General features: G+C 40.6%; 7 non-coding genes across 7 annotated transcripts; all 7 read right to left on the bottom strand.

The window, feature by feature from the left end:
- Positions 1-9,699: 9,699 nt before the first annotated feature.
- trnav-uac (transfer RNA valine (anticodon UAC)) lies at positions 9,700-9,772 on the bottom strand. The gene has a single exon. It is a non-coding gene; the product is annotated as a tRNA-Val (tRNA).
- A 341-nt stretch (positions 9,773-10,113) lies between these two features.
- trnav-uac (transfer RNA valine (anticodon UAC)) lies at positions 10,114-10,186 on the bottom strand. Its single transcript has one exon. It is a non-coding gene; the product is annotated as a tRNA-Val (tRNA).
- Positions 10,187-10,534: 348 nt separating this feature from the next.
- trnav-uac (transfer RNA valine (anticodon UAC)) lies at positions 10,535-10,607 on the bottom strand. Its single transcript has one exon. It is a non-coding gene; the product is annotated as a tRNA-Val (tRNA).
- A 331-nt stretch (positions 10,608-10,938) lies between these two features.
- trnav-cac (transfer RNA valine (anticodon CAC)) lies at positions 10,939-11,011 on the bottom strand. Its single transcript has one exon. It is a non-coding gene; the product is annotated as a tRNA-Val (tRNA).
- Positions 11,012-11,152: 141 nt separating this feature from the next.
- Positions 11,153-11,225, bottom strand: trnav-uac (transfer RNA valine (anticodon UAC)). The gene has a single exon. It is a non-coding gene; the product is annotated as a tRNA-Val (tRNA).
- A 2,666-nt stretch (positions 11,226-13,891) lies between these two features.
- On the bottom strand, positions 13,892-13,964 carry trnav-aac (transfer RNA valine (anticodon AAC)). Its single transcript has one exon. It is a non-coding gene; the product is annotated as a tRNA-Val (tRNA).
- A 770-nt stretch (positions 13,965-14,734) lies between these two features.
- trnav-cac (transfer RNA valine (anticodon CAC)) lies at positions 14,735-14,807 on the bottom strand. Its single transcript has one exon. It is a non-coding gene; the product is annotated as a tRNA-Val (tRNA).
- Between the last annotated feature and the right edge of the window lie 659 nt (positions 14,808-15,466).

The following is a 15,466-nucleotide window of genomic DNA, read 5'->3' as shown; positions in this document are numbered from 1 at the left end:
TTATGTAATTGTGATGAACTGAGAGAATATTTATGTAGCACTGTGATTCATTAATCATGTGCTGCCTTCCCTGCTCCTATGTGCTTACCTCTTTCCCTTTCTGTCTTTTACACCTCTCTCACCACCTCCTCTTTCTTCCTCTGTTTTTATAATGCACAACAGATGTGCATTGAAGTACAGAATGAAACTTGTATTTATAACACTTGGTTAATGAGCTTTTCAATAAAGCGTTTCACATTCTCTACTGGTTGAAATGAAGTGTAATTTGATGAAATACTCCACCTATCCTGTGTTTACCAGATCAATGCAGATGAAGGGCATTAGATGTTGAGATGAACCAGTGTTAGAGTATTTACATGATGCATAGGAAGTGTAGTGTTCTGTTTTTTAACATTATATTTCTGTATATATGAATTAACTAGTTAAATCCTGTTTCTAGTCTATTAGTTACAATGTGTAACCATTGATGTCCCAGGACCAAGATTGGTAAACACTGTTGAAGTGTATAATTGTAATACATACATGCAGACACAGCGTCATTCAAAGACTGGAATTTGATACTCCTGGTATTGGATATGACTGAAAAATAATCTCAAAGACATTCATACCTAAACTGCACCTTTATTTTCCAAGGTATAGTACATGATCAGTGAATATATTAAATGTACAGGCTACAATGTGGGGATCTCATGCATGGTAATAACTACATGTATATACGACTTGCATCCTTGGCACAAAGTTACATTATATTCTACTCAATCCATAGGCTTCATTAATGTCATTCAGGCTGTTTTGAAGTTGATACAACTGGCTATGATAGCTGAGGTTCATAGGTTCTGAACTAATATGTATACCAAACGTTTGGGTTCATACACAGATCGGCTAGATAGCTAGCTACACATCCATAGGCATACAGGTATTATAATCATCCACTGCACAATAAGCAAGAACATAGCTAGCTACGTTATTTCATCTATCTGCATGGCAAATATCAGCAAGGCAAGCTAACACAATTGTACATTCAATTTGCAGTAAATTCTTCAGCTAGCTAGATTCTATACATCCACTGTTTCACAAAACGACAGCCTGGTTTGCTGGTTGTTTCAGGAGTCCCTAAAACAACAAGAATTACAATTTCATACTCATGTCACAACACCCATAAAGCTAGTCAGCTAGCTGGCTAATGTTAGCTAGTCAGCTAGCTGGGTAATGTTAGCTAGTCAGCTAGCTGGTTAATGTTAGCTAGCTGGCTATTGTTAGCTAGTCAGCTAGCTGGTTAATGTTAGCTAGTCAGTTAGTTGGTTAATGTTAGCTAGTCAGCTAGCTGGTTAATGTTAGCTAGTCAGCTAGCTGGCTAATGTTAGCTAGTCAGCTAGTTGGTTAATGTTAGCTAGTCAGCTAGCTTGCTAAATCGCGATTTTCGTAAATTAACTTTACGATTAAAAAAAGCATAATCGTTTGTCTCTACATTAACTAACATTCCTGTAAACTGTACATGTTTCTGCATGATTCGTTATGACGTTATAATCCCTTACATTTGCTTCCATCCTAGTATATCTGTCCGCCATCTTTGATCCGGTTCAGTTCTGTGTAGGGGTACCCCTCTCTCCTAGTATTTCTGTCCGCTGTAATAAATATATCGCATAAGCTGGTCTATTGCACAACACTTATCTGCTGATACAAAAGACACATTCTGTGTTGAACGGATACTAGCTATACACGCACACCCAGAAACAGATGGCCGACTTAGACCTTACACAGCACTGATAAAACAGGAAATGCCCTGATCACAGGGGCCAGCGGCCAGTCTCGCAATAACATCTTGTGACTACAGAGACACACAGACAATGACTCAGCACAAAACACACACGTACACACACACAAACCCATCCCTGAGGGCTGGGTTAGAGGAACAGAGAACACACTCATGGACCAATGGGGAGTCGACACCGACCCGAGACCGGATCAACCCTCCACTCAACGACCAGTCAGGAGGACGAATCTACAAGACTCAACCTACGTCATAGCATTACAATCATGTTGTATAAAACAGATGCACACTATGTTTTGGGGCTCTCTTCTGCTAGTTCCCTAAGAGCTAAACGAACGAGTCCGTGCACGCTGTGCCAAATATCTTTGTCTCTTAATAAAACTGCCTTACTATAATTGAATCCACCCTGTCCAGCGTCTTGACTTGGTCTCCTTCTCAAGTAACTGATCATCAACAAAACTTGGTAGCAGAGGATGGTTTCATACTTCTGAATTCGGTCCATAAATGGTTGATGTGAGAGGAGACATGTCCAGGACAATCTCGTGAGGACGGGTGACCTGTCCGCAGGAGCCATCGGCGATTCTACTTGCCCCGGGAAACTGATCAACGAGCTCGACTAAAAAAAGGTAAGCAGAGCCTGTTAAAACAAAATCTGCATATTATATTATAGTCTTTATCCAAATTTTGATCAGTAGTACTGGGCGTGAGTATGAATTGTTGTTAAATTGTATGTAAATTGTGTTAACAAATGTTAAGGCTGAATACAAAGATATTTGACTGAATAGAGAGCCTGTGTGGCGATCCTGTGTGGATCTGTGAGCCTGTGTGGCGATCCTGTGTGGGTCAAAGTCTGTGTGACTCCCCGTGTAGACTGTGAGCCTGTGTGGCACGTCATTGATAGAATATATCCGTTAACTTGGGAGGGCTACTGGAATGGCAACCAGATGAGACCACCCATGTACATGTGGAGGAATTAAAGTAAATATAACTCATTGTAACTATATAACCCTGATGACTGCATGATTTGGGGGTTCGTTCCATGAGACCTCCAATACCAAGGTGATATTTAAACAATTTGAGGGCCGCCGTGCTGTTGGGGTTGTGGGGAACAAATAAAATATAACCACATAACACTTTGTTTACGAGGGTGGGACACCAGAGATAAGTCGGTGTCCGCGCCGTGAATACATCGCTGGTCTTTACCAGCGACGGGCTAAGTATACAAAGATAGAGAGACACTTATACAGATAATAAGATGGCAACTACTCCACCAACCAAGCTCAAATTTAGTGAATATTTGGAACAAAAAATACAGGATAGAGCTGGGGGAAAGGAACAGTATAAAGCAATTGGTGGGAGAGATTCGGGATTGTACACAAATTTGGGTCGGTGTGCAGGCCCCAATCTCAGGGCCTCGTGGAACGCGCCAATCAATCCCTTAAGGCTAAAATAGCTAAGGTATGTGCAGGATCGAAGTTGACTTGGGTGGAAGCCCTGCCCCTGGCGTTGATGGCTATGAGAGCCTCTCCAGGTGCAGGCACCCATCTCTCTCCTCATGAGATAATGACTGGTAGAGTCATGCCTGGTCCACCAAGGGAGGGAGGTCATATGCCCGCCCTTGATGTACAACAAATTGCAATGTCTGACTATGTGAGAAAACTGACAGAACTTTCTGCAGCTCTCTCCACACAGATCCGCAAGGTCCAAGAGGGGGAGCTGTCGGGAGATTCGCCACCACTGAAGGTAAAAGTTGGGGACTGGGTGAGGGTCAAAGTCCACAAGAGAAAGTGGCTGGAACCCAGGTGGACTGGACCGTACGAAGTGAAGGAACTTACTTCACACTCTGTCCAGGTCAAAGGTAAATCAGGCGCGCCTTGGCACCACCTTACACACTGCACTCCGGCCCCAACCCCTTCCAGAACTTTGACTGAAACCAGGGCCGATTTGCGCGCCCTAAAATTCGATTCCAACCACTGAAACCTTAGTTGGGGAAAATGGGACCACAGCTCCCGTTTCCACGACCTAAGGCGCCACGCCCAGGGTCGGGTTATCTCCCTCCCTGGGAGAGGCTGGGGATATCAGCTCCCCTGTTTGTTATTTTCATAATCATTGCCGGAGTATCCTTAGGAACTCTCACTGGTGGGGATTTGAACATTGCATGGAAAAATATTAAGTTAGTAAAGTGAATTGCAGGTGGAGTTAATTTTATTTTTACAGGGACGGTGCACATTAAACACAGTTGTGTATAATGGCAGTGTATTCTTAGCAAACAGAATGGGCCGGTTTGCAGACAAACTGAAGGGGTTTAAGGTTTTAAAACCTGTTACATCTAGGGGGCAGTAATTTCACGGCTGGATAAAAAACGTACCCGATTTAATCTGATTATTAGTCCTGCCCAGAAACTGGAATATGCATATAATTATTAGCTTTGGAGAGAAAACACTCCAAAGTTTCTGAAACTGTTTGAATGGTGTCTGTGAGTATAACAGAACTCCTATGGCAGGCAAAAACCTGAGATGCTTCTGTTCAGGAAGTACCCTGTCTGAACATTTCTTGCCCTTCTTTATTATCTCTGTCGTTTACAAAGGATCTCTGCTCTTACGTGACACTTCTCACGTCAACAATGGAGTCTCACAGCCCGGGAAAAACAGGAATGATGTCATTCAAAGCCCTGGCTGAAGCACACGAGAGCAAATGCTGAGTGGTCAGTCAATGGACTAAGCCTTAGGCGCGTGACACGCCCCGCCCCCGGCTTTCGGTTTTTTCCTCAGTTTACAGACAGGCAGATTCCCGGTCGGAATATTATCGCTTCTCTACGAGATAAATTGCATAAATATTGGTTTTAAACAGCGGTTGACATGCTTCGAAGTACGGTAATGGAATATTTCGAAATTTTTTGTCATATTTTGCGTCATGCTCGTGGCCGAGATTTAGCGTTGGGATAGTGTCTAGAACGCACGAACAAAACGTCGCTGTTTGGATATAACGATGGATTATTTGGGACCAAACCTACATTTGTTATTGAAGTAGAAGTCCTGGCAGTGTATTCTGATGAAGAACAAGCAAGGTAAGAACATTTTTCTTATAGGAAATGTGATTTTGGTGAAGGCTACACTGGGTGGGTGTCTAAATAGCTAGCCCTGTAACGCCGGGCTATGTACTTACATTATTGCAAAATGTGCTTCATCCGAAAAGCTATTTTAAAATCGGACATATCGAGTGCATAGAGGAGTTCTGTATCTATAATTCTTAAAATAATTGTTATGCTTTTTGTGAACGTTTATCGTGAGTAATTTAGTAAAATCACCGGAAGTGTTCGGTGGGAATGCTAGTTCTGAACGTCACATGCTAATGTAAAAAGCTGGTTTTTGATATAAATATGAACTTGATTGAACAGACATGCATGTATTGTATAACACAATGTCCTAGGTGTGTCATCTGATGAAGATCATCAAAGGTTAGTGCTGCATTTAGATATGGTTTGGGTTTATGTGACATGATATGCTAGCTTGAAAAATGGCTGTGTGATTATTCCTGGCTGGGTACTCTGCTGACATAATCTAATGTTTTGCTTTCGCTGTAAAGCCTTTTTGAAATCGGACAGTTTGGTTAGATAAAGGAGAGTCTTGTCTTTAAATAGCTGTAACATAGTCATATGTTTGAAAAGTGTAAGTTTTCGGATTTAGAGGAGTTTGAATTTCGCGCCCCGCCCATCATTGGATATTGGAGCAGACGTTCCGCTAGCGGAACGTGTAGATGTAAGAGGTTTTAAGCAATCTTGGGTTAAATTAGTCAAGTAGTATGTTAAAGTAGGGGAGTTTAATAGGTTTGAAGTACAGTATTGTATCCAAGGGTAGCGCATGTTCAATTAAGTTTAAAACTAATGATTGGGGGGAGTATAATGGAATTATAAAGTATTTTTAGGTTTTGTTTGTAGTTAACGTTTGGGTTTTTGAATCGGTGTAGTATGAGGAAATGCTGACCAAGTGGTTATTTTATGGAAAAAGGAGCGCTTAACTATCTTTGGGAAAAATACCTAGGGACAGGATATCTTAAAGGGGTATACACACATGGCATTTTGAAGTTTTGGTTTCTGAGTTTTAATTAAGCACGTGAAATTCCTCTCATAGGGATTGTTCTGGGAAATTGAGATACAAAATGTAGATAAAGTTCTTAGCCTTCATTTGTCTAAATGTAGAAACACGGTTCTGAAAGGGTGGTAGGACTTTCGACCCCTCTGGTGACTTTTCCTTTTGTGGTCTGATCAGCCGCAATGAAAAGCCATTTGGATGGTGAATTTAAGGTCATTTGTGATACTGACTTTAAGGAAATTTGTAGAACTGGTAATTATGATGGAATTAAAGTTCTTACACACAATTGGATAATTTGAACCAATGAGAATGACGATAAGGGTACAATAATTTTTCTTTGTGGAGTAGTTCAGATTAGTCATTTTGATCTGATTATGTTATGTGAATATCGTTTGATAATTAGGGGTACTTTTTACATTATCTAGATAAGTTTATTTTCCCTTAGAAAGTCAGCGGTGGTTGTATTCAGTGTAAGAGATTTAACACAACAAGGCTATGGAATCGACATAATAGTATTATTATATTTTGTTGTGAATAAGTTTAATAATGGTAGACTTTTGTCAACAGGACAGGAATATATGACATCAGTAGGTAATCCAGGATCATTGAGGGTATCGAGATAAATTTAAGTAGCTATGGAATAAGACAATGAGACATTTAGTACTCCCCTGCACTGCTGAGACCTTGATGGGTTGGAAGTAGGAGGAGAGCATAAGAAAGGAAGAGAAGATAAAAGGGACACAGAAGAATTAGATAACGGTTAGTGAGTGGAGACCAGCATAGTTAAATTATAAACAGGTGAGGACAGAAATAACACTGGGAGAGACAGAAAAGACATAAGAATAGAAGATAGAAGGATAACTTAGTTAGGTTCATTTAGTTAGGATATTAATACATGGAGAGACTATCGGCTCCATAGGCATGTATTATAGTTTTGATTTTAAGTTATGTTTGGTAAAATTCGCTAGGAAAAGATATGATAATTTAGTGGAAAGTAGGTAAATCTTAAAGAAGATAAGACACTTGATAGAGAAATGCACAGGGTAGCTAAGGATGAATGCCCCAGGGAGAATTGGACATGTGGTAAATGGAAGGGGGCAATCCTAAAAGAGAAGGGCTGACATAAGGATAATTTACTGATCTTACCAAAGACATTGTTAAGAAATGCAGCAGAATTGATACATGGCTTGAGCCATGTATAAAAAGGGGGAGTATAGTAGAGCAGGCGATAGAACAGGATAGGATGCTACTAGAACAAAAACATTTTTTGTAGAATGTCCATTCCAACATTTGGAAATGGACTTATTGAACTATTCCGAATTGAGGGGAAGAAGGGGTGTTTAACAATAACAGATAAGTATAGCAAATGGGTAGAAGCGTTCCCAACTTACTTGGTGGACATGATTATGGTAGCTAAAATATTAAGTCAAGATATTATCCCTAGAGTTGGTTTACTAAGAGCCATCTCTTTAAATGATGGATGACAGTTTAGCTAATCAGGTAGAGCCTATAGAATGCCAGAGTTAGGGAGAATAGAAATACCAGAACAGGTAGACATATAAGTTAAAGATATACTAGCAGAGCACATGAGAAGACTGTTAACCAAACCCGTATGTCCAAGATTTTGTGTCCAACAGGTGAATTGCAAGAGAAGGTGATTCACTCAATCCAACTAGGAGACTGGGTGTGGATCCAGTCCCTGAGGAGAAAAAACTGGAAGCAGTCCCGTTGGGAAGGCCCATACCAGGTGCTATTAAACCATTGCCTTTGCCAGTAGGAAAGCTGAGAGAGTCACATGGGTCCACGTTACCCACTGCAAGAAGGTATGTACACATATGAGCACTGATGATCACACAGAGTTAGGAGAAGAACCGAGAACCAATAAGGTCCGGGGGTTACCTCCTTAACGAAGATTTCCTATCCCGACCGTTCATCACTGTGTATGCTCCTAGAGGTGTGAGTATGGGGTGGTACCTAGCAGATCGACTAAGGGCAGGAGAGGGTTGACGGTTTTTGGGAAGAGTAGAGGCTCTGAGCTGCATCATAATCTAATCTTTCTGATACATTCAGATCCAACACCTTCGGGTACTAATCATACGATACCGTTGTCATTGAGAAGAAGTAGAAGATAAACTATATAATACACTGATGAGTGACGTACAGAATAAGGAATCAAAGAAGATCAAGATGTAGAATTTTAGGTGAGCATTAAACAATTCCTTGGGGAAGCAGACAACTGTATAGGAATCGGGGTTGGCCAGATTGAAGTACTCAGCCAACCCACCTCGGTTCACCTGGATTCCTGATGAGCACCAGTGTTATAGATACAAGAATGGCACCGAGAATTGAGATGATTTTAACGGCTGGAAAGGTAATCGTTAATGTGACTGACTTTGGTTTGAAAGCACAGGAGAAAATTTGTAACCTCATAGCACCTATGGCTGATGAAGGGTGGGCTAGTACCAGCAAAGGACGCATACGACAAGAATTACCACAAAGGGTGGTTAGGAACTTGCGCCCTGGGGTTATTGGTCCAACCAGTTTGAATTAGTGATAAGAGACCAGTTATAGGAGGCTAAAGTAGGTACAGGAGGAGTTTTGATAAGGATGGGAATGGCTTTGTCTAGATGGATGCTATTGGCATCCTCAGGGAGGTTCCAGATGAATACAAAGTTATGAATCAAATATGTGAAGGCTTTAACAGTACATTATGTTGGTAGTTGACAATAAATAATATTGTGGATTGAATTAATGACATCTTTTATAATCAACAGAGATTCATGAATGAAACCGGGGATGCAGTAAAGAGGTTCTCTGACCAATTTTCCGCCACCTCCCTCATGACCTGGTAAAATAGACTAACTCTCGATAGGTTACGGGCAAAGAGGATGGTGTAGGTAGAATGATTAGGTTCATTGCTGTACGTACATTTTTGATAACACAGCCCATGTTTGGGAAATGGAAAAGTGTTGCAAGAACTGTATTATGGGCTGCTTTAACCTGTATGAGTGTGTTTGGGTTGTGTGGTTGTTGTTTGGTCCCGTGTGCAAGAGGTTTAATAACCAGAACTTTAGAGAGATGATAACGGAGCAGATGGTGAGCTACGGACCGAGTGAAAGTTCAGATCAATGAGACGACAAGTACCTACCGCCGAGCAAGCCTGTTCCCCTTTTTCTTTGTCACGTCTTGCAGACGTGAAGAGGGGGATTTGTAATAAAGATAATCTAACGTTTTAACTAATGATATATAAGGAGGGCATTTGCACAACATGCTTCACAACAGCACACAACAAAATTCCAGAGACATATTGAGCAACCAACTGATACCAATCACGACCACACCCAGAGACAGATGGCTGACTTAAGCACTCACACAAAAATGTCAAGACATGAAAGCGCCCTAGCCACACGAACTGACCACTGGTGTAAAAAACAACATTCCATGAATATCGTAACCAACCAGACACGAATTAGCAGAAAAACACACTTAGGGGTGTTGGACTCCGAGGACAAAGGACACTGCCCAGGGCCAATGGGAAGTCGACACCACCTGGAGAATGGACCGTCCCTCCACTCATCAACCAGTCAGGAGAGCGGACCTACTAGACTCAACCTATGTCAACACACTGTTATTTCATTGTATAAATTGGATGCACACCATGTTTCGGCGCTCTCTTCCGCTAGTTCCCTATGAGCTAAACGAAGGAGTCCGTGCACGCTTTGCCAATTATCTTTGTCTCATAATAAAATGCCTTACTATAATTGAATCCACCCGGTTTAGCGTCCTGACTTGGTCTCCTTCTCAAGTAACTGATCATCAACACGTGTCAAAGAGCACTGTTTCCGCCCGGTTTCGAACCGAGGACTTTTCGCGTGTAAAGCGAACGTGATAACCACTACACTACAGAAACCGCAGCTCGATCTTTCTGCAAGTGGTAAACCGAATTTTACAGATATTCATGGCACGTATTCAAATTTCCAAAATAATGAATTTCTCTGTTACCACTATGGTACTTCTTGAATGTGTCAATGAGCAGTTGTCCCCGCCCGGCTTCGAACCGTGGACTTTTCGCGTGTGAAGCAAACGTGATAACCATTACACTACAGAAACTGCTGCTACATTTAGCTACAAGGAGTAAACCGAATTTTACAGATATTCATGGCACGTATTCGAATTTCCAAAATACAGAATTTATGAAAATAACTATTCTCTGTTAAAAGTACAGTACCTACTGCACTTGTCAAAGAACACTGTTTCTGCCCGGTTTCAAACCGAGGACCTTTCGCGTGTAAAGCAAACGTGATAACCACTACACTACAGAAACTGCTATTTAATTTTTCTGCAAGGAGTAAACCGAATTTTACAGATATTCATGGCACGTATTCGAATTTCCAAAATAAAGAATTATTGAAATTTTCTGTTACCACTATGGTACTTCTTGAATGTGTCAATGAGCGTTGTTCCCGCCCGGTTTCGAACCAGGGACTTCTCGCGTGTGAAGCAAACATGATAACCACTACACTACAGAAACTGCTGCTACATTTAGCTACAAGGAGTAAACCAAATTTTATAGATATTCATGGCACGTATTCGAATTTCCAAAATTAGGGATTTATGAAAATAATTATTCTCTGTTAAAAGTACAGTACCTACTGCACATGTCAAAGAGCACTGTTTCCGCCCGGTTTTGAAACGAAGACCTTTCGCGTGTAAAGCGAACGTGATAACCACTACACTACAGAAACCGCTGCTCGATCGTTTTGCAAGGAGTAAACCGAATTTTACCGATATTCATGGCACGTATTCGAATTTCCAAAATAAGTCATTGATGAATTTCTCTGTTATCACTATGACACTTCTTGAACGTGTCAATGAGCGTTGTTTCCACTGGTTTCGAACCAGGGACCTTTCGTGTGTGAAGCGAACGTGATAAATACTACACCACAGAAACTACTGCTACAATTAGCTGCAAGGAGTAAACCAAATTTTAAAGATTTTCATGGAACGTGTTCGAATTTCCAAAATAAGAGATTAATGAAATTCTCTGTGGTACTAATTGAATGTGTTAATGAGCGTTGTTTCCGCCTGGTTTCAAACCAGGGACCATTCGCGTGTGAAGCGAACGTGATAACCACTACACTACAGAAACTGCTGCTTGATTTTTCTGCAAGGAGTAAACCGAATTTTACAGATATTCATGGCACGTATTCGAATTTCCAAAATTAGGGATTTATGAAAATAATTATTCTCTGTTAAAAGTACAGTACCTACTGCACATGTCAAAGAGCACTGTTTCCGCCCGGTTTTGAAACGAAGACCTTTCGCGTGTAAAGCGAACGTGATAACCACTACACTACAGAAACCGCTGCTCGATCGTTTTGCAAGGAGTAAACCGAATTTTACCGATATTCATGGCACGTATTCGAATTTCCAAAATAAGTCATTGATGAATTTCTCTGTTATCACTATGATACTTCTTGAACGTGTCAATGAGCGTTGTTTCCGCCTGGTTTCAAACCAGGGACCTTTCGCGTGTGAAGCAAACGTGATAACCACTACACTACAGAAACTGCTGCTACATTTAGCTACAAGGAGTAAACCGAATTTTAAAGATATTTATGGCACGTATTCGAATTTCCAAAATAAGGGATTAATGAAATTCTCTGTTACCACTATGGTACTTCTTCAATGTGTCAATGAGCGTTGTTTCCGCCTGGTTTCGAACCAGGGACCTTTCGCGTGTGAAGCAAACATGATAACCACTACAATACAGAAACTGCTGCTACATTTAGCTACAAGGAGTAAACCGAATTTTACTGATATTCATGGCGCGTATTCGAACTTCCAAAATACAGAATTTATGAAAATAACTATTCTCCAGTAAACGTACAGTGCCTACTGCACGTGTCAAAGTGCACTGTTTCCGCCCAGTTTCAACCGAGGATCTTTCGCGTGTTAAGCGAACCTGATAACCACTACACTACAGAAACTGCTGCTACATTTAGCTACAAGGAGTAAACCGAATTTTACTGATATTCATGGCGCGTACTCGAACTTCCAAAATACAGAATTTATAAAAATAACTTTTCTCTGTTACCGTTATAGTACTTCTTGAATGTGTCAATGAGCATTGTTTCCGCCCGGTTTCGAACCAGGGACCTTTCGCGTGTGAAGCAAACGTGACAATTACTACACTACAGAAACTGCTGTTACAGTTTGCTACAAGGAGTAAACGGAATTTTACAGATATTCATGGCACGCGTTCAAATTTCCAAAATTAGGTAGTTATGAAAATAACTATTCTCTGTTAAAAGTATAGTACCTACTGCACATGTCAAAGAGAACTGTTTCCACCCGGTTTCAAACCGAGGACCTTTCGCGTCTTCGGTTCGACGTGATAACCACTAGAATACAGAAACTGCTGCTTCAATTAGCTACAAGGAGTAAACCGAATTTTACCGATATTCATGGCACGTATTCGAATTTCCAAAATAAGTCATTAATGAATTTCTCTGTTATCACTGTGATTCTTCTTGAACGTGTCAATTAGCGTTGTTTCCGCCTGGTTTCGAACCAGGGACCTTTGTGGTGTAAGCGAATGTGATAACCACTACACTACAGAAACCGCTGCTCGATCGTTTTGCAAGGAGTAAACCGAATTTTACCGATATTCATGGCACGTATTCGAATTTCCAAAATAAGTCATTGATGAATTTCTCTGTTATCACTATGATACTTCTTGAACGTGTCAATGAGCGTTGTTTCCGCCTGGTTTCAAACCAGGGACCTTTCGCGTGTGAAGCAAACGTGATAACCACTACACTACAGAAACTGCTGCTACATTTAGCTACAAGGAGTAAACCGAATTTTAAAGATATTTATGGCACGTATTCGAATTTCCAAAATAAGGGATTAATGAAATTCTCTGTTACCACTATGGTACTTCTTCAATGTGTCAATGAGCGTTGTTTCCGCCTGGTTTCGAACCAGGGACCTTTCGCGTGTGAAGCAAACATGATAACCACTACAATACAGAAACTGCTGCTACATTTAGCTACAAGGAGTAAACCGAATTTTACTGATATTCATGGCGCGTATTCGAACTTCCAAAATACAGAATTTATGAAAATAACTATTCTCCAGTAAACGTACAGTGCCTACTGCACGTGTCAAAGTGCACTGTTTCCGCCCAGTTTCAACCGAGGATCTTTCGCGTGTTAAGCGAACCTGATAACCACTACACTACAGAAACTGCTGCTACATTTAGCTACAAGGAGTAAACCGAATTTTACTGATATTCATGGCGCGTACTCGAACTTCCAAAATACAGAACTTATAAAAATAACTTTTCTCTGTTACCGTTATAGTACTTCTTGAATGTGTCAATGAGCATTGTTTCCGCCCGGTTTCGAACCAGGGACCTTTCGCGTGTGAAGCAAACGTGACAATTACTACACTACAGAAACTGCTGTTACAGTTTGCTACAAGGAGTAAACGGAATTTTACAGATATTCATGGCACGCGTTCAAATTTCCAAAATTAGGTAGTTATGAAAATAACTATTCTCTGTTAAAAGTATAGTACCTACTGCACATGTCAAAGAGAACTGTTTCCACCCGGTTTCAAACCGAGGACCTTTCGCGTCTTCGGTTCGACGTGATAACCACTAGAATACAGAAACTGCTGCTTCAATTAGCTACAAGGAGTAAACCGAATTTTACCGATATTCATGGCACGTATTCGAATTTCCAAAATAAGTCATTAATGAATTTCTCTGTTATCACTGTGATTCTTCTTGAACGTGTCAATTAGCGTTGTTTCCGCCTGGTTTCGAACCAGGGACCTTTGTGGTGTAAGCGAATGTGATAACCACTACACTACAGAAACTGCTGCTACATTTAGCTACAAGGAGTAAACCGAATTTTAAAGATATTCATGGCACGTATTCGAATTTCCAAAATACAGAATTTATGAAAATAACTTTTCTCTGTTAAAAGTACAGTACCTTACTGGACGTGTCAAAGAGCACTGTTTCCACCCGGTTTCGAACCGAGGACCTTTCGCGTGTTAAGCGAATGTGATAACCACTACACTACAGAAACTGCTTCTACAATTAGCTACAAGGAGTAAACCGAATTTTACCGATATTCATGGGACGTATTAAAATTTCCAAAATAAGGCATTAACGAATTTCTCTGTTACCACTATGATACTTCTTGAATGTGTCAATGAGCGTTGTTTCCGCCCGGTTTCGAACCAAGGACTTTTCTGATGTGAAGCAAACGTGATAACAACTACACTACAGAAACTGCTGCTACATTTAGCTACAAGGAGTAAACCGAATTTTACAGATATTCATGGCACGTATTCGAATTTCCAAAATACAGAATTTACGAAATTAACTATTCTCTGTTTAAAGTATAGTACCTACTGCACGTGTTAAAGAGCACTGTTTCCACCCGTTTTTCAAACCGAGGACATTTCGCGTGTAAAGCGAACGTGATAACCACTAGACTACAGAAACTGCTTCTTGATTTTTCTGCAAGAAGTAAACCGAATTTTACAGATATTCATGGCACGTATTCGAATTTCCAAAATAAGGCATTTATGAAAATAACGATTCTTTGTTTAAAGTACGTTACCTACTGCATGTGTCAAAGAGCACTGTTTCTGCCCGGTTTCAAACCGAGGACCTTTCTCGTGTAAAGCAAATATGATAACCACTACAGTACAGAAACTGCTGGTACAATTAGCTGCAAGGAGTAAACCGAATTTTAAAGATATTCATGGCAGGTATTCGAATTTCCAAAATAAGGAATTATTGAAATTCTCTGTAACCACTACGATACTCCTTGAATTTGTCAATGAGCGTTGTTTCCGCCTGGTTTCGAACCAGGGACCTTTCGCGTGTGAAGCAAACGTGATAACCACTACACTACAGAAACTGCTGCTACATTATGCTACAAGGAGTAAACCGAATTTTACAGATATTCATGGCACGCGTTCTAATTTCCAAAATAAGGTATTTATGAAAATAACTATTCCCTGTTAAAAGTACAGTGCCTACTGCACGTGTCAAAGAGCACTGTTTCCGTCCGGTTTCGAACCGAGGACCTTTCGCGTGTTAAGCGAACGTGATAACCACTACACTACAGACACTGCTGCTACAGTTTGCTACAAGGAGTAAACCGAATTTTACTGATATTCATGGCACGTATTCGAATTTCCAAAATACAGAATTTATGAAAAGAACTATTCTCTGTTAAAAGTACAGTACCTACTGCACGTGTCAAAGAGCACTGTTTCTACCCGGTTTTGATCCGAGGACCTTTTGCATGTTAAGCGAACGTGATAACCACTACACTACAGAAACTGCTGCTACAATTATCTTGCAAGGAGTAAACCGAATTTTACTGATATACATGTCACGTGTTCAAATTTCCAAAATTAGGTATTTATGAAAATAACTATTCTCTGTTAAAAGTAAAGTACCTACTGCACGTGTTAAAGAGCACTGTTTCTGCCTGGTTTCGATCAGAGGACCTTTCGCTTGTTAAGCAAACGTGATAACCACTACACTACAGAAACTGCTGCTACATTTAGC

The sequence above is a fragment of the Salmo trutta genome, unplaced genomic scaffold, assembly GCF_901001165.1.
Source record: "Salmo trutta unplaced genomic scaffold, fSalTru1.1, whole genome shotgun sequence".
NCBI classification, from domain to species: domain Eukaryota; kingdom Metazoa; phylum Chordata; class Actinopteri; order Salmoniformes; family Salmonidae; genus Salmo; species Salmo trutta.
Note: the sequence above shows the minus strand (reverse complement) of the source record. Positions and strands in the feature narration are given on the sequence as shown.